Raw genomic sequence first — 26,408 nt, 5'->3', positions numbered from 1 at the left:
TTACGTAATCGCTCCTTTAAGACAGCTTCACTCCGTCTTGGAAGAGCTAAACATAAAGCTAATTAAGTATTAATGACTCTGAGTTATGCCCGCGCCTGTAAATGCAAATATGAAATATGAAAATGAAGATGAGAGCAATAAAAGAGATATATGGGTCGGCCGCTAGCCATTCCCCTAAGCCGGCGGCCCACTCGTCATCTTTACGGCCGTCCGTCCATCACCGGCCCTGACGCGCACAGCTCTTACCCCAGCCCCCTTCCCCTTCCCCCACCCTCCCACCTCACACCCCCTCCACTATCCCCGTCCCCTCCCCTTTTCAACCTCTCCCTCCATCCATCTACCCGCCTCCACCAACCCCTCCTTCCTCCACCTACCTCCTCCTCTTCTTCCTATTCCCGTAACTCCTACCACCCACTATCTCCCTCCACCAACTGCCATTACTAGTACCACTACTACTAGTACTCTCTCTCTCTCTCTCTCTCTCTCTCTCTCTCTGTGTGTGTGTGTGTGTGTGTGTGTGTGTGTGTGTGTGTGTGTGTGTAGATGTGCTCTTGAAGGTTGCGAGTTGATTCAGCTTTTCCTCTCTCGTGTTCAGTGACTGGGAGGGTCTAAAACCTGTAAGATTTACCTGCCCACACATACACATTATGAGGAAATGTACGTGTTTCTCTCTCTCTCTCTCTCTCTCTCTCTCTCTCTCTCTCTCTCTCTCTGTTGAATTACTAGATTGCTCTCAGATATTGTAAGTGACTTGGAGACGTGGAGGAATGCCATGGAATACCAATGGTAGTACTATGTTACTATTATAAGTGAGAAAACATTCACGGAGCCGTTCCAAAGGCAAATCTCAGCTACTTACGGCTACTACTATAAATGAGAAAACATTGAAAGAGCGGTTCTAAAGGTATATCCCGGCTACTACTACCACTAAGATAAATCCCGACAACTACTACTGCTACCGTTGCCACCAATTTCTTTCCAGCATGATAATTCCCCGTCCCTTCCCGCCATTAACAAGGCCACGGGATATTTTGAGTTGTAAAACGAACCGCGCCATTTCCATTCCGCTCTTTCAGCGCTGTTGCCGTAGTTGTTGATGATTGCTGTGTCATAAGTATCGTGGTCCAAACAACCCGAAATAATGTTTTGCGATATATATGTATCGTGGGTACTGTTGTTGAATGTCCCTCTGGGCCGAGTTGTTCCCGGTCGAGTTGTGGCTATTGGCCCGTTTCGCGTTACTGATTGGTACCATATCTTGCTTTCGTCCGCTCTTTTTTTCTTTCTTTATGTCTTTCATTCAGTGTCCTGTGATGATGCGGTGTTCATTCAGTAATTTCACGGTTTATCGGTGTTTTCTCCTGTTATCCTTGTTTATTCAGTGGGTTGCCGGTCGACAGATTGCACTGGAGAAGCGTAAAACAAGCCTGCGATGATTTATGACCTTGTGGGATTAACACCTGATTTTTCAGTGCAGTGACCTAGGTGCATAATTATATATTACTGGTATTGTTAGTCCGTTTTCTAAGAGACAATTAATGTTACTGTAACATTTACGGTCTTTGGTTCGGGTAAATATTTTCTTTGTGGCTTTTGTTTTTCCTTATTCAGTTTTTCCTTATTTATTTCCTCCGTAGGGGGTCAGTGCCGTCAGTGCACCTCATATGGTGCATTGTAGGCATTACTTAAGGTTCTTTGCAGCGTGCCTTCGACCCTTAGCTGCAACCCCTTTCGTTCCTTTGACTGTACCTCCTTTCATATTCTCTTTCTTCCATCTTACTGTCCACCCTCTCCTAACAATTGATTCATAGCGCAACTGCGAGGTTTTCCTCCTGTTACACCTTTCTGACCTTATACTGTCAATTTCCGTTTCAGCGCTGAATGACCTCATAGGTCCCAGTGCTTGGACCTTGGCCTAAACTCTATATTCAATTGAATTCAATCCTTTATTAGTGCCTTGTGATTTCGCCGTGTTCAGGTGAAATGTTCTTGTATGGTTTTGCTCTTTGCTGATTTTCCTGACATGTAGTTCAGTGCCTTCTGTTGGTGCAACGTAGTTCAGATAGACGTTGATAACTTTCTTGCTTTATCGTTCATTGCTTTAGAGTGATGGGCTGTAAATATATGTAGATATTTACATTACAGTATATATAAATATATAAAATATGTAATATCCGTATGTATACACAGTATATTTATATACATATATATATATATATATATATAGTATGTATATGTGTGTATAAAATAAATATAAATATATATATATATTATATATATATATATATATATATATAATATATATATATATATATATATATATATATATATATATATATATATATATATATATATATATATATATAATTTTATATATATATGATATATATACATACATATATATATATTATAAAATATATTTTATATATATATATATATATATATATATATATATATATATATATATATATATATATATATATATATGCAAATTTGATATATATATATATATATATATATATATATATATATATATATATATATATATATATATATATATATATATATATATATATATATATATATATATCAAGTCTTATGTTTCAAACTGCGCTGAACTTTAGAATAAAATGTGATGAAAAACGTAACTTTGCTTTTCGTGTTATTTCTCTCATGACGATAATCCAAAGCAACGCTACTGAAAGAGCAGTATGAAAACGACTGAATTCTCTCCCTAATTTCGCAAACGGGAAAAGCTTCTACGAGCTACTTAAATATAAATCGTCGACTGAATACCGAAACAAAATCTGAAATAAGAAAACGAACAATCAAACTGCAAGTGACAGGACGGTAAGTCCTATAAATTCCAAGCGGCACTCATTCCAGAAAGGAATAAATAAATACTGGGGAAAAAAGCCTCATCTTGGCTCTTAAGGTTTAATCCTTCGAAGCATCCCACCTCATAGATTCTCTCGCCACCCCCCTCAACACCTCAGCTCCCTCCCCTCCATTCCCCACCCCCATTTTAACCTCCCCCTCATCCTACTATTATACTATTTATCTACCAGCAAGCAAACCCTACCATTCCCTATTCCTCTCCCCTACCCAGTTCCCTCCCCTACCCATCCCTCTCCCCTCCCCTCCATTTCCCCCACCCCAACCCTACCCATCCTCTCTCCTCCCTTCCGACTCCCACCCCCTCCCCTACCCCTTCCCCTCCCTACCCTTCCCTCCCTTCCCCTCCCCTCCCTTCCCTTCCCCTCCCCTTCCCTCACCCCCTCCCCCTCCTTCCTTCCTCCTCCTCCATCTCCCTCTCCCACTGGCACACCACCTCCCTCCTCTCTCCACCTCTCTCTCCCCTCCCATTCCATTTCCCCTCTCTCCCCCTCCCACTCCATTTCCCTTATCTCCCCCTCCCACTCCCTTCCCCTCTCTCCCCCTCCTCTCCCCTTCCCCTCCCCCTTCCCGACCATGGGTGGGAATCCCATCTCCGAACTAAAGCTGGATTTCCGTATGAAAATTCCCTCCGCATAACTTAATGATTAATCCCGGGAGACTTCTTTAACTAATAATGACTTCGAAGATCATCTTAAGGGCGCCTCGGTGAGGAACGGCGAGAGAGAGAGAGAGAGAGAGAGAGGGAGAGGGAGAGGGAGAGAGAGAGAGAGAGATTATTAATCCCCAGATAGAAAATCTCCTCCGTTTTAATCTCCAGGCGCTGATGCTTTCTTTCTCCACTTCGAGGCACAAGTTTGGTATCGGCTGCTGTTAAGGTGATTTGGATTTCGAGGAGGGAGATTTAGGACAGAAAATAATATATATTTGTTTTCGTTTAATTGATTCACTTCGGTTTTTTTTTTTTTTTTATTTTCATAAGAAGCGTCTCTTTCCAGTTAGCTTGCTTCGTTCATGGTGTTACTGTTTGTTGTTGGTTTGTGTGTGTGTATATATGTATTTATATATATGCATGTATATATATACACATATATATACTGTATATATATAAGTATGTATATATATATATAATATATATATATATACATATATACAATATATATATGTATATGTATATATAAATACATACATATATATACTGTATATGTATAAGTAAAATAATATATATATATATATATATATATATATATATATATATATATATATATATATATAAATACATACATATATATATGTATATATATATGTATTTATATATATACACACAGAATATAAATATATGTGTATATATATATATGTGTGTATTTTATATATTATATAATATATATATATATATATATATATATATATATATATATGTATATAATATGAGAGAGAGAGTGAGAGAACTTGTTTCTCTCAGCAAGTGGTGGAACCTAAGAAAAAACACAAGACATTTATGCATTTACTTCACAAACTTTTACAGAAGCATTATGGATGAGCCCTCTGTGCAGAAAACTCACACTACATTACCTGGCTAATTATCAGCGAATCGAAACCACCCTCCTCCAACAGTTAATACATGCACACTACACCTTCGCCCCTTTCTTACACATACCCGCACGCTTCCTGGATCTTAAGAACCTTTCTTTCGAATACCTCCTTTACTCTATCTGTCCAGATGGAAATTAATCATCTGCAATCTGTATTTTTTATTGTTATTTTTAATATTTTTTTCTATTATTCTCCATATAATTACTGTCATCAACATTATTATGAATTCTATTTTTTCTACTTCTTCAGCAACTGTGTGGATACTGCCGATAATTATTTTTGTCATGTTACCTTATGTATCTAGATTGTGTGTATTGTATTTGTATCGTCCATGTATATGGCCCTGAGCCGCAATAAAGATTATTATTATTATTATTATTGGGCCTTCTCTCCTCCTTCCCCCTGAGACTTCTTATTGCTCCATATATTCTGTGGCTCTCTCTTCTCTTATCCTAATCGTCCATTATATTGACTGTCAGTTGATTGAATAAACCAAACTTTTTCATTCTTCCACTGTCCATGTTACAATTATTGCCATGGCATCATCATAACCTTACCATTGCCCACATTTACTCTCAGCTTCAACTTTCTCATCTTGGAAAATTTTTTAACTCTCTCTCTCTCTCTCTCTCTCTCTCTCTCTCTCTCTCTCTCTCTCTCTCTCTCTCTCTCCCCGCAGTCAAAGCCTACTTTCCATTTCTCTCTCTCTCTCTCTCTCTCTCTCTCTCTCTCTCTCTCTCTCTCTCTCTCTCTCTCCCCGCAGTCAAAGCCTACTTTCCATTTCTCTCGACACTGACCTCTCTCTCTCTCTCTCCCTCCCTCTAATCAAAGCTTGTTTTCCATTTCTCTCAACACTCTCTCCTCTCTCTCTCTCTGGATATTTTCCATTTCTCTCTCTCTCTCTCTCTCTCTCTCTCTCTCTCTCTCTCGTAATTAAAGCTTTTTCCACTTCTCTTTAACTGACCTCTCTTTATCTCTCCGTAATCAAAGTTACTTTCCATTTTCTTAACACTGACTCTCTCTCTCTCTCTCTCTCTCTCTCTCTCTCTCTCTCTCTCTCTCTCTCGTCCTCAGTTAAAGCTTTTTCACTTCTCTTTAACTGACCTCTCTTTATCTCTCCGTAATCAAAGTTACTTTCCATTTTTCTTAACACTCTCTCTCTCTCTCTCTCTCTCTCTCTCTCTCTCTCTCTCTCTCTCTCTCTCTCTCTCCGTAATTAAAGCTTTTTTCCACTTCTCTTAAACTGACCTCTCTCTCTCTCTCTCTCCGTAATCAAAGCTTACTTTCCATTTTTCTTAACACTGGCCTCTCTCTCTCTCTCTCTCTCTCTCTCTCTCTCTCTCTCTCTCTCTCTCTCTCTCTCCTCCCCGTAACCAAAGAATATTTTCCATTTCTCTTAGCACTGACCTAACGTTTCGTCACGCAGTCGCTTACTGATTTATTTCTTCCTTCGATCAGTGCTGCACTAAACAAAACCTTTTGGGGGCAAAACTTCTGCAGTGAATGTCCCTGATATGCAGTAGAAATTCTCGGATGATTTTTCGTCAAGTAAATTTGTTGTGAGTTATCACATCCTCGCCATCAACAGACGTGGAAAATTATAAAGTGAAGATTCCTTTTGGAGAAGAGTTTACTAACATTGTTATTATTATTATTATTATTATTATTATTATTATTATTATTATTATTATTATTATTATTATTATTATTATTATTATTATTATATTAGATGAGACCTATTTGCATGGAACAAGCACACTTTAAAAAGGGGCCATTGACTTGAAATTCAAGCTTCCAAAGAATGTCGGTTTGAACCTCCCACCGCAGCAGACCCCACTCTGCAGCAGTAACTGATCAAGCCAGTGATTTTTCATCACCCTGGGGGAGACGCGAACCCGCCACATCTGAGTGGCATGCCACGACACTAACCACTATACCAGCAGACCAGCTGAATCCTTTGGTAAGAATTCGCATTCATTTGACAAAACAATTCTCCAAGCATTTGGTAAAATGAAAATTATGCTTCTCTAATGTTAATTAGCGTGTAGTAAATCTTTTTCGTCTCTAACCGTTCATCAGATGAGGTCTGCAATGCGCTATAGATTGAGAGAATTTGTTTATGTTGTGTAGCTTGATCTTTCGTGAAAGTCGGTCTCACTGTATTATTATTATTATTATTATTATTATTATTATTATTATTATTATTATTATTATTATTATCGATTTATTTATTTTTTCCATCGTGATTGCGTCATCAGTTGTTTACAAATAAGACTCCACGCAGTGGGTTTGAATCTTCTATAAGTGGAAGGTTCCACGGAGTGTCTTTAACTATATTATTATTATTATTATTATTATTATTATTATTATTATTATTATTATTATTATTAATTCATTTCTTTCCATTGTGATTGCGTCATCAATTGTTTACAAATATGACTCATACCTTTGGGTTCCACGTAGTGTTTTTAACTCTTTTATTAGCAAAAGGTTCCACGAAGTGTCTTTAACTATATTAGAAATTTGTTCCATGGCGAGCCTTTAACTTTTATATCAGGGGCGGGTTCCACAGAATGTCTTCAACTTTTCCATTTGCTTTAGGTTACTGGAGTACCTTTAACTTTTCTGTTAATATAGGTTCCACAGAGTGCCTTCAACTTTTCCATTTGCTATAGGTTACTGGAGTGTCTATAAATTCTTTATTAGCAGTAGATTTGACGGAGTGCTTTAATTTTTCTATTGGCAATAGGTTCCACGGAATATCTTTAACTCTTCTATAAGCACTAGGTTCCACTGAATTTTTTAAACTTTTGTACTACTACTAGGTTCCCCGGAGTAGCGTTAACTTTTATATTAGCAATAGAGTTCAGCAATAGGTTCCACGTATTGATTTCAACTCTTCTATTAGCAGGCAGTTTCATGCAGTGTCTAACTTTCGTATTAGCGCTAGGTTCCACGGAGGATCTTTAACTTTTTAGTTTTCTGAAACGAAAACTATTGTGCCGGCTTTGTCTGTCCGCCCACTCTTTTTCTGTCCGCACTTTTTTCTGTCTGCCCTCAGATCTTAAAAACTACTGAGGCTAGAGGGCTGCAAATTGGTATGTTGATCATCCACCCTCCAATCATCAAACATACCAAATTGCAGCCATCTAGCATCAACAGTTTTTATTTTATTTATGGTTAAAGTTAGCCATAATCCTGCTTCTGGACAGGCCACCACCTGGTCGTGGTTAAAGATTCATGGGCCGCAGCTCTTACAGAATTATACCAAGACAACCGAAAGACAGATCTATTTTTGATGGCGTTGATTTTAAGCTGTAGTGGCTGTACAGAAAACTCGATTGCGCCGAAGAAACTCTGGCGCATTTTTTACTGGTTTATTATGCAGTCCAATTTATTTTCTGAAGCATTTGTGCGCAAATCGTTTCTTTTATGATCGTTCTCTCTTTTTCAGTTGGCTTATTGATTCAAGTGAGCTTGTGCTATGAACACTCTTGAATTGATTATAAAATTGTGCGTACAAGAATCAATTTTTCTTCATATATTAGACGGCCGTGTGTTCCCTTAACATAGTCATAATACCTTAAACACAAACATGTACACACACACAAATATATACACTGAGACGTAACAGAGTCGCCATACCGATGGTCGTCTGATCGGCGAAGTTCATAAATGTTTGGTCAGGTTATTACATGGGTGGGTGACCATCACAGATGCCGGACTCCGTTGGCGCGTGAGCCTCCACTCGAACTGCCGTAGAATAGTACTTCCGATTAGCAGCTTCATCCCCGAAGTGTTTGCCGGAAACAGGAACGGCTGGACCTTTTGGAGCTATTTTATATATATATATATATATATATATATATATATATATATATATATATATATATATATATATATATATATGTATATATATATATATATATATATATATGTGTGTATATATATACATATGTATACATTATGTATAATATACATATATATATACACTGTATATATTATATATTCTATGATCGTAAATAAACTTGATTCCAGATACGCCTGATTATTGGACGTATTATAACCGTAATTTTGCATATTTGAGATGCCTCGCCTTCCCACCTTAGGCGGTGTTTATAAATTTTTTTTTTTTTTTATTTGAATTACTTGAACTTTTTGTAAGTGTATTGACGCATTTCAGAAACGAGTGTTGTTCAGAACATGATAATATTTCAGATACTTCGAAGACCGTCAAAACAAACACTTATTATTATTATTATTATTATTATTATTATTATTATTATTATTATTATTATTATTATTATTATTATTATTATTATTATTATTCAGAAGATAAAAGACTATTCATATGAACAAACCCTCCAAAGAGGCTATTGATTCGAAATTCAAGCTTCCAAATGATAAGGCGTTGTTCTTTTGAATGAGGTTACAGTAGATAATAGGAAATGCAGAAAGAAGGGATCAGTTATTATAAAAGAAAAAAAAGGAAAAATGAATAAACTAATAGATAAAAAGATGTAAATATCAAAAGAATTGGTTTAAATTTGTAATGTTGAAGGAAGGAAATGAATACCTGTCAAAAACTGGAATACGTCGCAGAAATTCGAAAGAATTTTATAAATTTGAAAGAACTTCTAGTAGACAATAGGAAATACAGAAAGAAGAGATCAGCTATTAGAAAATAGAACAAGTAAAAAATGCGCCGAAGTTTATTCGGCGCAATCGAGTTTTCTGTACAGCGTATAATCAAGGCCACCGAAAATATAGTTATCTTTCGGTGGTCTCGGTATAATGCTGCATGACCGCAACCCATGAAACTTTAACCACTACTGGGTGGTGACCTATACTATAACACTGCCAGAAGCACGATTATAGCTAATTTTAACCTTAAATAAAATCAAAACTACTAAGGCTAGAGGGCTTCAATTTGGTATGTTTGATGATCGGAGGGTGGATGATCAACATACCAATTTGCAGCCCTATACCCTCAGAACCTTTTAAGATCTGAGGGCGGACAGAAAAACGTGCGAACGGACAGACAAAGCCGTCACAAAAGTTTTCTTTTACAGAAAGAAAAAAAGTTAATTAATAAACTAATAGATACATAGATAAAAATATCAATAAATTTGGATTAAATATGGATTACTGAAGGGAAACCACCATCTATCAAAACTGGAACACTTTCCAGAAATTTAAAAGAATTGAGTAAATTTGGATGTCATTTTGTAGAGGCTTAAAGATGCATTTCAGAGACTAGGATACACGAGGTTGCTTAGTTTACGAGTGACTCTGTTCGGTCAGTTTGACTCCATTCATTTGACAACTTCAAAGGGCCAGCTCAGGATTTTTTCCCTCGTTTTTATCGAGAATGTCCGACAGAGGAGGGGGAGGAGGAGGAGGAGGAGGAGGAGAGAGAGAGAGAGAGAGAGAGTGAGAGAGAGTGAGTCGTAGGGAGTTGGAAGAGAAGGGCCTCACAGTTTATGGATGAGGGTAATGGTTTGTACACTCTCTCTCTCTCTCTCTCTCTCTCTCTCTCTCTCTCTCTCTCTCTCTCTCTGCGAAGATAGCGGTCAAGACAAAGGCCCCATCGAGGCGTGAGGAGCGATCACTTCCTTCGTCCTTCACACTCGGGACACCCGGATCCTACGATGCCACTAACTCTCTCTCTCTCTCTCTCTCTCTCTCTCTCTCTCTCTCTCTCTCTCTCTCTCTCTTTTGTTTGTCCCCCCTCGAGATGTATGGAAGGGCAACTCTGTATACGATGCTTCCATCCTATGGGATGTGAATTTCCACAGTCGCGTCTTCTTATCTCTCTCTCTCTCTCTCTCTCTCTCTCTATTTATTCCTTTTACCCCGACGTGACTGTTGCTTGTATGCTGTAGGAACTCTGTAGGATTTTGATCCTTCAAAGTAGCATCCTTTCAGTTATCACGATCAAAATTAATCTTCCTAGGAAATTTACTTTTGATAAAAATATATATATTGAACTTTCGTGATTAACTGTTTTTATTATACATTTGATGAAGTTCGTACTTGCCTGTGGAGTTTAATCATGTCTATTTTTTCTGTCTACGGTTCAAGTTTCATATTAAGTATATTTGAATAGTCAAGATTTCTTTCCAAAGTGAATGAGGAGGCCCTGCATGCTATTTAATGAACTAAATAAATACTTTTAAAGTTTTCTGTAAAAGAAAACTATTGTGCCGGCTTTGTCTGTCCGTCTGCACTTTATACTGTCCGCATTTTTTCCCGTCCGCACTTTTTCTGTCCGCCCTCAGATCTTAAAAACTATTGAGGCTAGACGGCTGCAAATTGGTATGTTGATCATCCATCCTTAAATCATCAAACGTACCAAATTGAGGCCCTCTAGCCTCAGTAGATTTGATTTTATTCAAGGTTAAAGTTAGCCATAATCGTGATTCTGGCAACGATATAGGACAGGCCACCACGGCCGGCTGAGAGTTTCATGGGCTGTGGCTCACACAGCATTATACCGAGACCATTGAAAGATAGATCTATTTTCGGTGGCCTTGATTATACGCTGAAGCGGCTGTACAGAAAAATCGATTGCGCCCAAGAAACCTCGGCACATTTTTTACTTATTTCCTCATTTATCTAGAATTCCTTTGCCATAATATTCATTCTATTTTAACTTTCCGTGGGTGTGGTTTAGCGGTGTCAACAACATCCCCCCGAAGGACATTACAGACTCCCGGAAACGCCTCGGAACAACTCTTTAGACTCAAGCTGTCACGACGTTTGTCCGCTTGAAGTTTTTTTTTTTATAATGGATGAGAATTTAATGAACACATTTGCCGTTCCTTCGTGTAAGCGTGAAGTATTCCCCCTTTTCTGACCAGTGTAGCGTTTTTTATTTTCTTTTTTTATTGCGCTTCAGATCTGACGCTGATTCTACCATCTAGGATATACGTCTGTGTGTATCGCTTGACACAGTAAATATGATGGCTAATTTGGAATCGTGGAAATTATTGCTGGCTGCGTTGATCAAAGAAAACGGGAAGCCATCGATTACAGTCCAGTGTGTTTGAGAAATAGCTAATTTTGGTAAAGATTAGAAGAATATCTTGGTTTTGTTTTCTGTGTCGTGTTTTGAAGTATATTAGTTTAACAGTACAGAATTTCTTAGGTTTTAAGGAATCTTGTCCCCTTCTCACGAAGTGGCAGAGACCCTTAAAAGTTAAAATTTACTCTTTTGTTATGTTACTGTGCTTCAAAAATCTTCACAAGACGGGCCTTCTTGTGTCTTCGTTACTTGTCTTCTGGTAGGCTAATAGTTTAGAGCAGTGGTTCTCAACCGGGAGGGCGGGATTCCCCCCTACTGGGGAATTTCAGATTTCAGGGGGCGAATTGTGACCACAGATTGGCAGGCTCAAACTGGCTCTAGGACCACACAAAACGCAGCGTGTATCGGTCCACATGACTGAGAGGTCACGCTGGGCTTTCTCTATGCTAGCTTGTGTGTTGTGTTAGTATTTTTTTTTTTTTTTTTTTTTTTGCATATTATATAGAATGCACCTTTTCAGGCAGACAGTTTTGGAAAGAGGGGGAGGTGACATTCTGACATATGGTGAAAGGTTGAGAGCCACTGGTTGAGAGGGTGCCTATTTTAGCAAGTAAGTTACCTAACATTGAATGTTCAGTGTAAAGTCAAGTTTGGTGTGGGCTAGAAACTATATGGAATTTGCTGTTACCAATGAAATAATGCAGGATGTACCTTAGGATCTTTGTTGCTTATTCGGTTTCTATGCTTATTAAAAGGCTTGACTCCTGAAGCATCTGACAAGTCGAGAATCTACAGTCACCTACTTAACAATTACTGACTTTTGTTCATAACTAGCTCTCTCTCTCTCTCTCTCTCTCTCTCTCTCTCTCTCTCTCTCTCTCTCTCTCTCGATGAGAATCTACAGTCACCTACTTAACAATTGCTATTTTTTTTCATAACTCTCTCTCTCTCGATCGATCGATCGATCGATCGATGAGAATCTACAGTCACCTACTTAACAGTTGCTCATTTTTTTCTTAACTCTCTCTCTCTCTCTCTCTCTCTCTCTCTCTCTCTCTCTCTCTCTCTCTCTCTCTCTCTCGATGAGAATCTAGTCACCTACTTAACAACTGCTGATTTTTTTCATAACTCTCTCTCTCTCTCTCTCTCTCTCTCTCTCTCTCTCTCTCTCTCTCTCTCTCTCTCTTTTTTTCCCGTAGGCCTTCGTTTGGAGAAAAAAAAAAGATCCTGTTACACCCTGACTGTTACAGACCAAGGATCTCAAATGATTTATTAATATTATTATTTATCGATGAGATAATGAGAATATTGAAAGAACGTACAGCATATTTACATTCCCAGCATTCATTCTAAGAACTTTGTAGCAGTAGTTATTGTAAGCTTTCGAAAAAAATAGCAAGTGTGTTTAAAAATTTTTGGAATACGACTGAAATGTTCGTGAATACACTTAATATGACTCTTATATTTTCTGCGTTCTTAAGACTATAACAATAACGTATTCTTGAGCGTGTAATTCTTATGTCCTATGATTACGAGAATGATATATCTCAGCTGAGGACACAGAAGAAACGATGTATTTTTTTCCAGAACGTGAAATCATTGCTTTGTTTACACATGATGCACACCAGCCCAGTAAATTGTTGCATTCATAGAAATATGACAACAATGTGTTTATTCTAGCCTTGACAACGTGACTTTTCATATATATATATATATATATATATATATATATATACATATATATTTTTTATTTTTTTTTTTTTTTTTATCTATGTGAATGGCCTCGATAAGGATGTCATAAGATCTCTTATTACGTTGATGGAATATCAGGCAATAATATTAGCCTGTTTCTCGAAGGCCTTAAACCCCGTAGAGGGGGCGGGGGTAGTGCCGTCAGTGCACCGCTTGCAGCGTGCCTTCGGCCCCTAGCCGCAACCCTTTTCGTTCCTTTGACTGCACCTCCGTTCATATTCTCTATCTTCCATCTTACTTTCTACCCTCTCCTAACAGTTGATTCATAGTGCAGCTGCGAGGTTTTCCTAACCTTTTCATTTTCCATTTCCGTTTTAGTGTTGAATGACTTCATAGGTCCCAGTGCCTGGCCTTTAGCCTAAATTCTATATTCAATTTAATTCAATTCAGTTAATTTCGAAGGCCTTAAGATCTCTGTTAATTTTCCGCTCAATGAATCCTTGACAATAAACATTTCAAATTCCATCTTCAGTTCACGAAACAACAGACGATCCTGAAAGCCGACGATCATGGCTCTCGTGATCGTTACCGTAGGAATCGTAGATTCGTCATGGAGATAATTTCCCTCAACACAGTCCAAGAGATTTATTTGATGGCCGTGGACACCAACGACGGCGGAGAGAGATAAAAAATAGGAAAGAAGAAGAAGAAGAGTGGAGATATTATCTGGGACGCTATGATAGTCATAAATCGCCTCCCGTCACAATGGCCGAATGTCGTTCCCTGTTGACGAATGACCCCTTGTCCGAATCTCCTTCTTCGGACTTTGTTTATTTTTATGGTCAGTCAGTTTAGTTTCGTTTTCGCTCCTTTTCGTAATGATTTGTTTTCTCTTTTTGTCCTTGCATTTTTACCAGGATACTTTTTAGTTTTCTGTAAAAGAAAACTATTGAGTTGGCTTTGTCTGTCCGTCCGCGCTTTTTCTGTCCGCCCTCAGATCTCAAAAACTACCGAGTCTAGAGGGCTGCAAATTGGAATGTTGATCATCCACTCTCCAATCGTCAAACATACCAAATTGCAGCCATCTAGCCTCAGTAGTTTTTATTTTATTTAAAGTTAAAGTTAGCCATAATCGTGCTTCTGGCAACGATATAGGCCAGTCCACTACCGGGCCGTAGTTAGTTTCATTGGCCGCGGCTCATACAGCATTATACCGAGACCACCGAAAGATAGATCTAGTTTCGGTGGCCTTGATTACACGCTGTAGCGGCTGTGCAGAAAACTCGATTGCGGCGAAGAAACTTCGGCGCTTTTCTTACTTGTTTTTTGTTTATTTTGAAGTGCTCTAATGCCGTCCTTTCTGCTGTTGTGGTCGTGTATTTTCTTGCGCTGTTGTCATTCTGAAACGGATGGCGTATTTCGAAAGATGCGTGTCTTTGCAGTGCTTGTCTCTTAATTTTGTGTATATTTAGGGAATCCCTAATTCCTCGTTGTTATTGTTAAATGTTAACCATAATGCATATTAAAAAAAAGGCTACTTTGTTTTAGCGCTTATATTCTCACGTTGTTATCCAGAATTCTTGAAATCCAGTGGGTCGCTTCTGTGCTAGTCACCGTAACTTCTTCCTGTTGTCCTAGAGGAATGCTCTAGGAATAAGAGCCAGTGCCGGCATAAGGCTTGCTTAATCTGCAACCACCACAGTGAAATTGAGCGGAGAAGCCCCGTAGAATTGTCCCTTACGAAAGGCGGTCCGGAAATTCTACATGCTAGAATTCAAGTGTTGGTATGCTGAAGCCACATTCAGACCTTTAATAAAAGAAACGCTCCGTCAGAGCACCTCAAGCGGTGCACTGTAGGCAGTGCTTAAGGTTCCTTGCAAGGTCCCTTCGGCCCCTGGCTGCAACCCCTTTCATTCCTTTTACTGTACCTCCGTTCATATTCTCTTTCTTCCTTCTTACTTTCCACCCTCTCCTAACAATTGTTTCACAGTGCAACTGCGAGGTTTTCCTCCTGTCACGCCTTTCAACCTTCTTACTGTCAATTTCCGTTTCAGCGCTGAATGACCTCATAGGTCCCAGCGCTGGGCTTTTTGGTAAAAAAATTCTATTCCATTGAAAGTAACGGTAAGTGGAGGCAAATACTGAGAAAGCTAACAAGGGTAAGGGACGGTTTTTGTAGATAACTGGTTACCTGCCTAGAAGTGGAGGTAGATCATCACCAAGGTCCCGAATATTTGTGTTCGGGGAAAAAGGCAGGTATTCGCCCCTGTTGCCAGTATGCTTCGTAACTCTTCGACGGCGGGATACTTAGTCCAGATTCTTATAAGGAATCATCGTGATTCTTGAGTAGCAGAAGAGAGAATGCAGCAAGAAACAAGTAAAAATGAGCCGAAGTTTCTTCGACGCAACCGAGTTTTCTGCACAGTCCCTACAGCGTATAATCTAGGCCACCGAAATAGATCTGTCTTTCGGTGGTCTCGGTATAATGCTGTATGAACCGCGACCCATGAATCTGCAACTACAGCCCGGTGGTGGCCTGTCCTATAGCGTTGCCAGACACACGATCATGGCTAACTTTAACCTTAAATAAAATAAAAACTACCGAGGCTAGAGGCCTGCAATATGTTATGTTTGATGACTGGAGGGTGGATCATCAACATACCAATTTGCAGCCCTGTAGCCTCAGTATTTTTTAGGATCTGAGGGCGGACAGAAAAAGTGCGGACGGACAGACAAAGCCGGCACAATAGTTTTCTTCTACAGAAAACTAAAAAGGAATATGATGCCATCATCTGTCTTGTCAAGAAAGTTGAAAAAGTTAATATATTCCAATATAAGTGAAAATATTCGTGCAAGCTCAAGCTTTACACCTGAAATAGTTTTTTTGAGAGAAAAGTAAAGGTGTCGGTGTCTTTTTTTTTTTTTTTTTGCAAGCAAATGTAAGATCTGCTGTTGTTGTTTGAGGTATCTGAGCTGCTGGAGATTTATGACGCAATATCCGTTTTCACGTCAGGCTGTTTTTCTCAGACTGCAAATTTTCTTTGATTAATAAATTGGGTTTTCCATTGATTCATTGATCTCTCTCTCTCTCTCTCTCTCTCTCTCTCTCTCTCTCTCTCTCTCTCTCTCTCTCTCTCTCTCCTGTTTCGTCGCTGAATATAATCGTTTACAATATGAAATGTAAGCCGTCAGTCCTTTCAGTCCACAAAACCTGTATTATTGCCGTCAGTGAAGCTTTCACTTCCGTTTTCTTCCGATTGGCGGAAAGGTCTGCGTAATATAATATCCCCGAGGAAAGAATTGGCGGCCTATAATACACGTCAGGGCGTGAAATATTTGATATTCATAAACTGGAGGTCATATATCCTCTGGCGGAGCCATTCAATTAAAATCACACGCACACACACACTCAGAGAATCATACGCACGCACGCACGCATGCTTATACCTTACCCCCTGCCTCCTCTTCCCCCTCCCCCTCCCCCTCTCAGCTCCCCCTCCCCGAAAAATGGGAGAAGGACGTTTCAACTGAAATTCAAAGGCCTTTGTCAGTTCGTATTTCTCTTTTTATTTCCTAATCGTCGTTCGCGATAATGCCTAAGCGCCCCCGCCCTACCCCCCACCTCCTCCTACTCCTCCTCCTCTCCTCCCCATTTCCTACCCCCACCCACCTCTCAGGTTTATCGCGCCCTTCATAAACTACACCCCCTCCCCCCTCCCAATCGACGTACGGTCGTCGATAGACGAACGAGCAGCGTGCGACGGTCGACCTTCCAGACGGTCGACCTTCCAAGACTCGATTTCTTTTCTCTCTGTCGGATGGAAAGTTTGCATCGCCGCTTTCATTAGCCGCTACTGCTGCTGCTGCTTGTGCTACTTTAAACTCGTTCGTAGTAGGGAGTCGTAAAAACTTATTTAGACAAAAACGCCTCTTGTTAGGATTGACAGACCGCTTCTAAAGGGAAGCGAAGATAATACCTTTTCAAGGAGAGACGAGGTAGAGAGGTGGGAGGATAAATGTACAAAAGAAGGGACTGACAAATGCACAAAAGAGAGAACTAACAAATGCACAAAAGAAGGAACTAAAAAATATACAAAAGGAAAAATAATTGCACAAAAGAAAGAACTAATAATTACACGAAAGAAGGGACTAAAACATGGTCAAAAGAAGGGACTAATAAATGGTCAAAAGAAGGGACTAATAAATACACAAAAGAAAGGACTAATAAATGCACAAAAGAGGGAACTAGGAAATGCACAAAATAACTAACAAGTGCACAGAAGAGGATACTAATAAATGCACAACAGAAGGGACTAATAAATGCACAACAGAAGGGACTAATAAATGCACAACAGAAGGGACTAATAAATGCACAAAAGAAAGGACTAATACCTGGTCCAAAGAAGGGACTAACAAATACACAAAAGAAGGGACTAACAAATGCACAAAAGAAGGGACTAACAAATGCACAAAAGAAGGGACTAACAATAAAGAAAAGAAGGAACTAACAAGTGCACAAAAGAAGGACTAACAAATTCACAACAGAAGGACTAATATATTCACAAAAGAAGGGACTAACAGATGCACAAAAGAAGGGACTAACAAATGCACAAAAGAAGGGACTAACAAATGCACAAAAGAAGGGACTAACAAGTGCACAAAAGAAGAGACTAATAAATTCACAACAGAAGGACTAATATATTCACAAAAGAAGAGACTAATAAATTCACAACAGAAGGACTAACAAATGCACAAAAGAAGGGACTAACAAATGCACAAAAGAAGGGACTAACAAATGCACAAAAGAAGGGACTAACAAATGCACAAAAGAAGGAACTTTCATGTATACGCAAAAGGGCCGTTTCAAGAGACGTAAGGCAAGACCTTTTCGCTCAAGAACGCGTCAATTTAAAGGCATTAAACCGCTTTTGAGAGAGAAATATGAATCTATGATATCGGAATAGAGAGAAAGGAATGGGTTAAATAAATATTCGAGGCTGGCGGTGCTAAACGAAAGTATTGCGAAGGGGGAAGGTAACAAAACACGATTGTTTACAGTTGCATGGGGAATGAAGTTGAAAAAGATAACAAAGGCTTGACATGGAATCTTAGTTTTAGAATCTGTGAAGAAGAGATAGATTGATTGATTGGCTTATGGTTTCTAAAGGTGGGTGAGAGAGAAACAAAAATAACGTTGTGAAGGAGAAGACGATTATAAATAAGGAAGTCAAGTCATAGTAATAATAAAATCTCTTTTTTCTTCACTGTTTATTTCTTCATCCTCCCCTCCCTTACTCCCTCTCCATGCTCCCCTTCCTCCTCCTCTTCCCCCCTCCTCCTCATCCTCCTCCCCCCTCCTCCTCCTCCTCCGTCCGTTGAAAGTGATTTATTCTTCAGTGCAGTTTTTTCCGCCACTCGTAATATCAGAGTATGAAGTCGGCCCCCGTCGTCGAGCTCATATCATCATATTTATGAGAGCGTCCATTGGCTTTATCTGGGAAAATTATTCACAATAACTCATATCCCTTTTCATTTTGTCTTGTGCACCGCATTCATACTCGGCGACGTACATCATTTTTATCGCTTCTCATTAAACATCATCTGCGAGAAGGCTATGTTTATTGGGAAGGGGGCCTCCTTCCTTCCCTTCCCCTCCTCTCCCTACCCTTCCCCCTTCTCTCTCTCTCTCTCTCTCTCTCTCTCTCTCTCTCTCGCTAACTTGCTAACTGTTTAGCTGCTCCTCTTGGGCTCCCAAAACAAATAAAATGAGATGGATTTTTCTGTTTTGCGTAACGGCATATGTCCCCCCCCCACCTCAAACTTCCCACTCCATTAAGTAACTGAAGTCACCCCGATCCACGCTCTCTCTCTCTCTCTCTCTCTCTCTCTCTCTCTCTCTCTCTCTCTCTCGCTAACTTGCTAACTGTTTAGCTGCTCTTCTTGGGCTCCCAAAACAAATAAAATGAGATGGATTTTTCTGTTTTGCGTAACGTCATATGTCCCCCCTCCTCCTCCCCTGCCTCCCCCCACTTCAGACTTTCCACTCCATTAAGTAACTGAAGTCACCCCTGAACTGTGCTCTCTCTCTCTCTCTCTCTCTCTCTCTCTCTCTCTCTCTCTCTCTCTCTCTCTCAAAAGACACGAGGAATATGCGTCATTGCGAGAAGTGATTTACGGCGGATGTTCCTTATTTTCGAGGGAGACTGAATGGCTGCCGATAAAGGTAATCAGCTGAGGCTGTTTGGATTACGTAACGAATCCTTCCTTCCTTCCCGCCCGCGCCGGATTTTAGTGATGCTTCTCAATTTACTGTCAAGAGCGATTCGAGTAATGCTTCGCATTTATTTCTGATGGCGAATATGTCAGAGCGTGAACGATGTTTCTTCAGTTATGATCGGTCTTTTGAGTAGTTATTACTTAATTAAGATATAAATAGGTTTTTCGTTTTCTAAGGATAAACGACCACATGTGAGAATGAATTGAATTGGCTGGGAAGTGTCTCTAAGTTAAGGTTTATATAAATTGCTTATCAGGTAAGGCCGTAAAAGCTGTAAAATCAAGCTCGAGCTTGCTCTCTCTCTCTCTCTCTCTCTCTCTCTCTATCTATATATATATATATATATATATATATATATATATATATATATATATATATATATATATATATATATATATATATCTTCTTTTAACGTGCTTGTTTTTTCCCATTTGTATGGGGTAAGATATATATATATATATATATATATATATATATATATATATATATATATATATATATATATATATATATATATATATATATATATATATATATATATATTATATATATGTATATATATATATATATATATATATATATATATATATATATATATATATATACAGTATATATATACATATACATATATGTATATATATATATATATATATATATATATATATATAATATATACAGTATATACATATACATATATATATATATATATATATATATATATATATATATATATATATATATATATTTATATATAATGTATTCTTTCGGTTTTCTTATTCATTTTCAATTCCCCTTTTGCAAACACTATTGACCTGTTTTATCCCCAGTCTCTGCAGCTTCTCTTCACTGTCCCTCAACTTTACGCCTGTATCTCTTGTCCTTTGTCTTGATTTCTTGCAATACTTCATCCATCAAGACATTGAACAGCCATAGAAACATAATTCACCCTTTCTTCAGACCCATTTTCATACCAAACCAGGCACTCTCCTCTCCCATATGCCTATTCTAACAATCACAAGATGTACATTCAACGTTAAAGGTTGTAATAACTGTATTGTGCTTCAACCTCTCCATTACACTCTGTTCGCCCCCAGCAGTCAGCAATTCACGTATTCTCAACTGTATACTATCACGCGCACAAACTCATTAAATGGAATTAATTCTGGAATAGCCTAATAGCTTTATTATACGTTTTGCCTCCTTCAGTTCTTCCTTTCTTCTGTTCTCCACATTCGTCAAGAGACTCGGCATTAACAGTTGGCTGATTTCTCTTCAGACAGCATCTCTTCCTATGCATATTTTACATTAAGGTTTATTTGTGTATTAGTGCTTCTCTCGCTGCTTTCCCTTCCTTCCATTAAGTTATTGCTCAGTATTTTCAATACAGTTGGTGACATACCTTCTTTTTTTTATTTTTTTATTCCATCTTTCTACATATCATTCATTCTTTCTTCTCTGTTGTTGCATGACAATTGTTTTTATCTTGCAACTGCACTTCAAACAGTCTTTCTCTTTTTCACTAATTCAGTTCTGCTTCACAAGTATTCTTTTAGAACATATTCTATTTTTCTTTTTTATGACAATCTTACGCTGGCCTTACCTGTAGACGGGTAGTGCCGTCAATGCACCTCACGGGATGCGCTGTAGGCGTTACTAATGGTTCTTTGCAGCGTCCCTTCGTCCCCTGGCTGCAACCCCTTTCATTTTCCTTTTACTGTGCCTCCATTCATATCATCTTTCTTCCATCTTGCTGTCCACCCTCTCCTAACAATTATTTCATCGTGCAATTGCTTTGAGGTTTTCCTCCTGTTACACCTTTCAAACCTACCTATTCTCCATTTCATTTCCAGCGCTGAATGACCTCATAGGTCCCAGTGCTTGGTCTTTGGCCTAAACTATATTCCATTCCATTCCATTCCATACGCTGGACTTAACCATTCTCCTTCTGAGGCATTGTTTTGCTGACAGTATTGCTTGAAACTGTGTCTTTTTCTTAATGGTGGTATTATGGTTATTTTACGTTTATCTTCTTGATTTTTTTCTCAGTATTCCTTCCTTACGTTCTTCTTGATTTTTTCTCAGTGGTCCTTCTCTACGTTCTTTTTCTTGATTTTTTTTCTCGGTGGTCCTTCTCTACGTTCTTCTTCTTGATATTTTTTTCTCGGTGGTCCTTCTCTACGTTCTTCTTCTTGATTTTTTTTCCTCAGTGGTCCTTCCCCAAGTCGGCCTGGATGACGATTCCAGCTCCTTGAAGGGTTAGGCTTAGGGGAGATGATCGTAAAGAAGTCAAATAACCTAATTATTTGGTTACTTTTCTTTGCAATATGATAGAATTATTATAGGATTAATTGAATGTTGTAAACATAACTGACATAAAAAAAGCCATGCAAATAAATCTACTTTTACATGAAGTATATATATTCAGATACAGAAATAGACAGATAGACAGACCAATCAACGCAAAGGTATAGAAAAAATTTATATAAAAATAAAATGTTAAATTTATGACATGGGCCTCATCAGATGATCATCAGCATTGCATTTGTTATGTTTATAAAATATTGTCATTAACGGCACGAATTGAATTTTTCCTCTTTTATTTATTGATGAATTTTTATAGAAGGGGGGATGAGGAGTGGGAGTGGGGAGAGGGGAGAAATTTTAGCAGCGTGATTTGGAAACTCATAGATAAATGAGTTTGGAGAAAAGTGCGCAACACGGGCTACATAAACTAGGAACTTTTTTTTATTTTTATTTTTTTCACTCCACAAATATCATTTTTCTCCCATGAATGTATCTATTTATACACACCTGCAGTTTCAGATCTGATCATGAATCAACGTTCGCATTGCAGGAGTAAATCATTCGTGCATGAACTGATTTCCAAACCACTCCCAACTCCCCCCCTCCCTCCCCCACCGTCTCTCTCTTTTTTTATTTTTTGACCGAAATTTGTTATCCGCAGCGACAACAATTTATTTGGAGTAAGACAGATTTCCAAACTAGTTATTTATTTTCTTTTTTTATTTTGATTGTTTTTTATTTTATATTTTTTTATTTGTTTTTTTTTTTTTTTTTTTTTTTTTTGTTATTCGGGGGCAGAGTGAAAATCGCATTTCGCTGCCAAATGAAATCACACCGTAGATAAATGAGAGAGCCAATGATTTCATCTAAAATCAGCTTCCAATGGACAATGCTTAATTGGCCTTTTTATGCGCCGCCTGCCAGAGTCAGCAGCAGCAACGTGTGGGACTGAGCTGCATAGAAAGCTAAGGTTATATAGCGCGTTAGCAAATCATTCTGTTTGTTTGCGCCGCTCATTTTTGCGGTCCGTTTTAGTTTGGTGACTAATTTCAAACTATATATATATATATATATATATATATATATATATATATATATATATATATATATATATATATATATATATATATATATATATATATAAATATATTTAAAGGACACATATATGCATTTCATAGCTTCAATGCTTTAAGGTGTGATGAAAGAATTTTTGGAGCAAGATGGAACTAGGGCGAGAGACTTGATGTAAAATCTTTGTATTCAGCAAATAGTTTGATTCCTCAGCTCTCTGCGTGAGAAGCTCAGCAATATTGGCGATCAGATGATCTCCGGAGAGTTATGTATATTCGTGAGTACGTGCGTTACTTTGATCTAGATTATGCCAAAATCTGCCCTAAAAGTGAGTTTGATCGTTCATTAACGTGACAGAACTGCAGTTGTCCAGCCATAGCTTTGGAGTGGGTCCAGGCTTTGAAAATCGGCAGATAAGGTAGAGTTTCAAGTCTCTGTTTTTATGGGAGAAAATTGAACTTGTGATTTTTACTATGACTTTCTGATCATTATGAACTTTTGAACTGGTGTGGGAGATTTAATATGAATATTCATACCTCTTTTATATTATTATTTTGTTATGTTACGTTTGCCATATCTTGGCTATGCATTTTACACTTTCCATTATTGTGTTTTGCATTTTATATATTTTTGGGAGTTTTCTATCATGTTTAATTCTTTCGACAGATGTCTGTGGACTTGTTGGAATAACATGTGGAGTTGTGGTAGACTGTTTTTTTTTTGGACATGACTTTTAGTTATTGATTTATGAGTATGTGAGATTTTGGGGATTTCCAGGCTATTAGCCATAATGAGACTTCTTTAATCAGAAGTGTTTTGCAGTTTAGAGTTTAGTTATCTGACTCGATAATGCATTTATTATGCATTTTAATCTTTGCTTTGTTTTATTCATTTCTTGTTGGGTTATTTGAATAATAAACCTATTTTTGTAGAAACGATTGTGTTTCTTTAAATAGTCCATTTAATTGCTTTGAGAGAATGAGTGAGGTTAGGGTGGGTGAGCTTTGGTAAATGATGAGAGAGAGAGTCGATACACGGTGAGAGAGAGAGAGAGAGAGAGAGAGAGAGGGAAAAAATGTGAGTGTTATCATGGGTCGAATCTTTATACGTCTTTTTCCTGAAGTAAGATCGCTAGATCACGCTACGTACACTTTCAAAAAAGTGTTGAATCTGTTCCTTGTAACATATATATATATATATATATATATATATATATATATATATATATATATATATATATATATATATATATATATATATATATATATATATATATATATATACAGTATATATAATGTATATATAGATATATATATATATATATATATATATATATATATATATAGTATATATATATATATATATATATATATATATATATATATATATATATTTATTTTATATTTCTTTTTTAATTGTGCGTTGAAACCTACTTCTAAACCTTTGGCAGATTCATCGATATCTGTACATTGGTTTCTATGATTTAATTTTCATAGTTGTGAAGCTTCAGTTTGAAATGTCTGTTTTCAGATCCGATTGATGGATTGTTCCACACTATTGTCATTCACCAATAAAAAGTAGATTTCCCCTTTACTTCATATAATTGTTTTTCATAAGGTTGTCTTTGGTCGTAATGAGGGGATTACCGTCACTCTCCAAAAGGTTGGTAATTCCTCGACAGTAACAGATTGTTCCTCTTCAGAATCTTTAAGTTGCAGTTATTCATTGCTTGTTATCGTAGAATCTTGAAGGCCAGTTACTCATTGCTTGTTATCGTGGGATCTTGAAGTGCTGTTACTCATTGCTTGTTATCGTAGAATCTTTAAGCGTCGTTATTCATTGCTTGCTATCGTAGAATCTTTAAGCGTTGTTATTCTTTGCTTGTTATCGTAGAATCTTGAAGCGCTGTTACTCATTGCTTGTTATCGTAGGATCTTGAAGTGCTGTTACTCATTGCTTGTTATCGTAGGATCTTGAAGTGCTGTTACTCATTGCTCGTTATCGTAGGATCTTAAAGTGCTGTTACTCATTGCTTGTTATCGTAGAATCTTTAAGCGTCGTTATTCATTGCTTGCTATCGTAGAATCTTTAAGCGTTGTTATTCTTTGCTTGTTATCGTAGAATCTTGAAGCGCTATTACTCATTGCTTGTTATCGTGGGATCTTGAAGTGTTGTTACTCATTGCTTGTTATCATGTGATCTTCAAGTGCTGTTACTCATTACTTGTTATCGTAGGATCTTGAAGTGCTGTTACTCATTGCTTGTTATCATAGAATCTTTAAGCGTCGTTATTCATTGCTTGCTATCGTAGAATCTTTAAGTGTTGTTATTCTTTGCTTGTTATCGTGGAATCTTGAAGCGCTGTTACTCATTGCTTGTTATCGTAGGATCTTGAAGTGCTGTTACTCATTGCTTGTTATTATAGGATCTTGAAGTGCTGTTACTCATTGCTTGTTATCGTAGGATCTTGTAGTGCTGTTATTCATTGCTTGTTATCGTAGAATCTTTAAGCGTCGTTATTCATTAGTTGCTATCGTAGAATCTTTAAGCATTGTTATTCTTTGCTTGTTATCGTAGAATCTTGAAGCACTGTTACTCATTGCTTGTTATCGTGGGATCTTGAAGTGCTGTCACTCATTGCTTGTTATCATGTGATCTTGAAGAGCTGTTACTCATTGCTTGTTATCGTAGGATCTTGAAGTGCTGTTACTCATTGCTTGGTATCGTGGGATCTTGAAGAGCTGTTACTCATTGCTTGTTATCGTAGGATCTTGAAGTGCTGTTACTCATTGCTTGTTATCATGGGATTTTGAAGTTGAAGCGCTGTTACTCATTGCTTATTATCGTAGGATCTTGAAGTGCTGTTACTCATTGCTTGTTATCGTAGAATTTTTAAGCGTCGTTATTCATTGCTTGCTATCACAGAATCCTTAAGCGTTGTTATTCTTTGCTTGTTATCGTAGAATCTTGAAGCGCTGTTACTCATTGTTTATTATCGTGGGATCTTGAAGCTCTGTTACTCATTGCTTGTTATCATAGGATCTTGAAGTGCTGTTACTCATTGCTTGTTATCGTAGGATCTTGAAGTGCTGTTACTCATTGCTTGTTATCGTAGGATCTTGAAGTCCTGTTACTCATTGCTTGTTATCATAGGATTTTGAAGCGCTGTTACTCATTGCTTGTTATCGTAGGATTGAAGTGCTGTTACTCATTGCTTGTTATCGTAGGATCTTCAAGTGCTGTTACTCATTGCTTGTTATCATAGGATCTTGAAGTGCTGTTACTCATTGCTTGTTATCGTAGGATCTTCAAGTGCTGTTACTCATTGCTTGTTATCCTAGGATCTTGAAGTGCTGTTATTCATTGCTTGTTATCATAGGATTTTGAAGCGCTGTTACTCATTGCTTGTTATCGTAGGATTGAAGTGCTGTTACTCATTGCTTGTTATCGTAGGATCTTCAAGTGCTGTTACTCATTGCTTGTTATCGTAGGATCTTGAAGTGCTGAAACTCATTGCATGTTCTCGTAGAATATTTAAGCGTCGTTATT

General features: G+C 37.8%; 1 protein-coding gene across 1 annotated transcript in view; it reads left to right on the top strand.

Moving 5' to 3' along the window:
* LOC136829500 (SAP30-binding protein) overlaps nt 1-26,408 on the top strand; it is a 458,698-nt gene that overhangs the window by 329,140 nt on the left and 103,150 nt on the right. The window lies entirely within an intron of this gene.

The sequence above is a fragment of the Macrobrachium rosenbergii genome, chromosome 44, assembly GCF_040412425.1.
Source record: "Macrobrachium rosenbergii isolate ZJJX-2024 chromosome 44, ASM4041242v1, whole genome shotgun sequence".
In the NCBI taxonomy this organism is placed as follows: domain Eukaryota; kingdom Metazoa; phylum Arthropoda; class Malacostraca; order Decapoda; family Palaemonidae; genus Macrobrachium; species Macrobrachium rosenbergii.
This window is presented reverse-complemented; position numbering and strand designations above follow the sequence as displayed.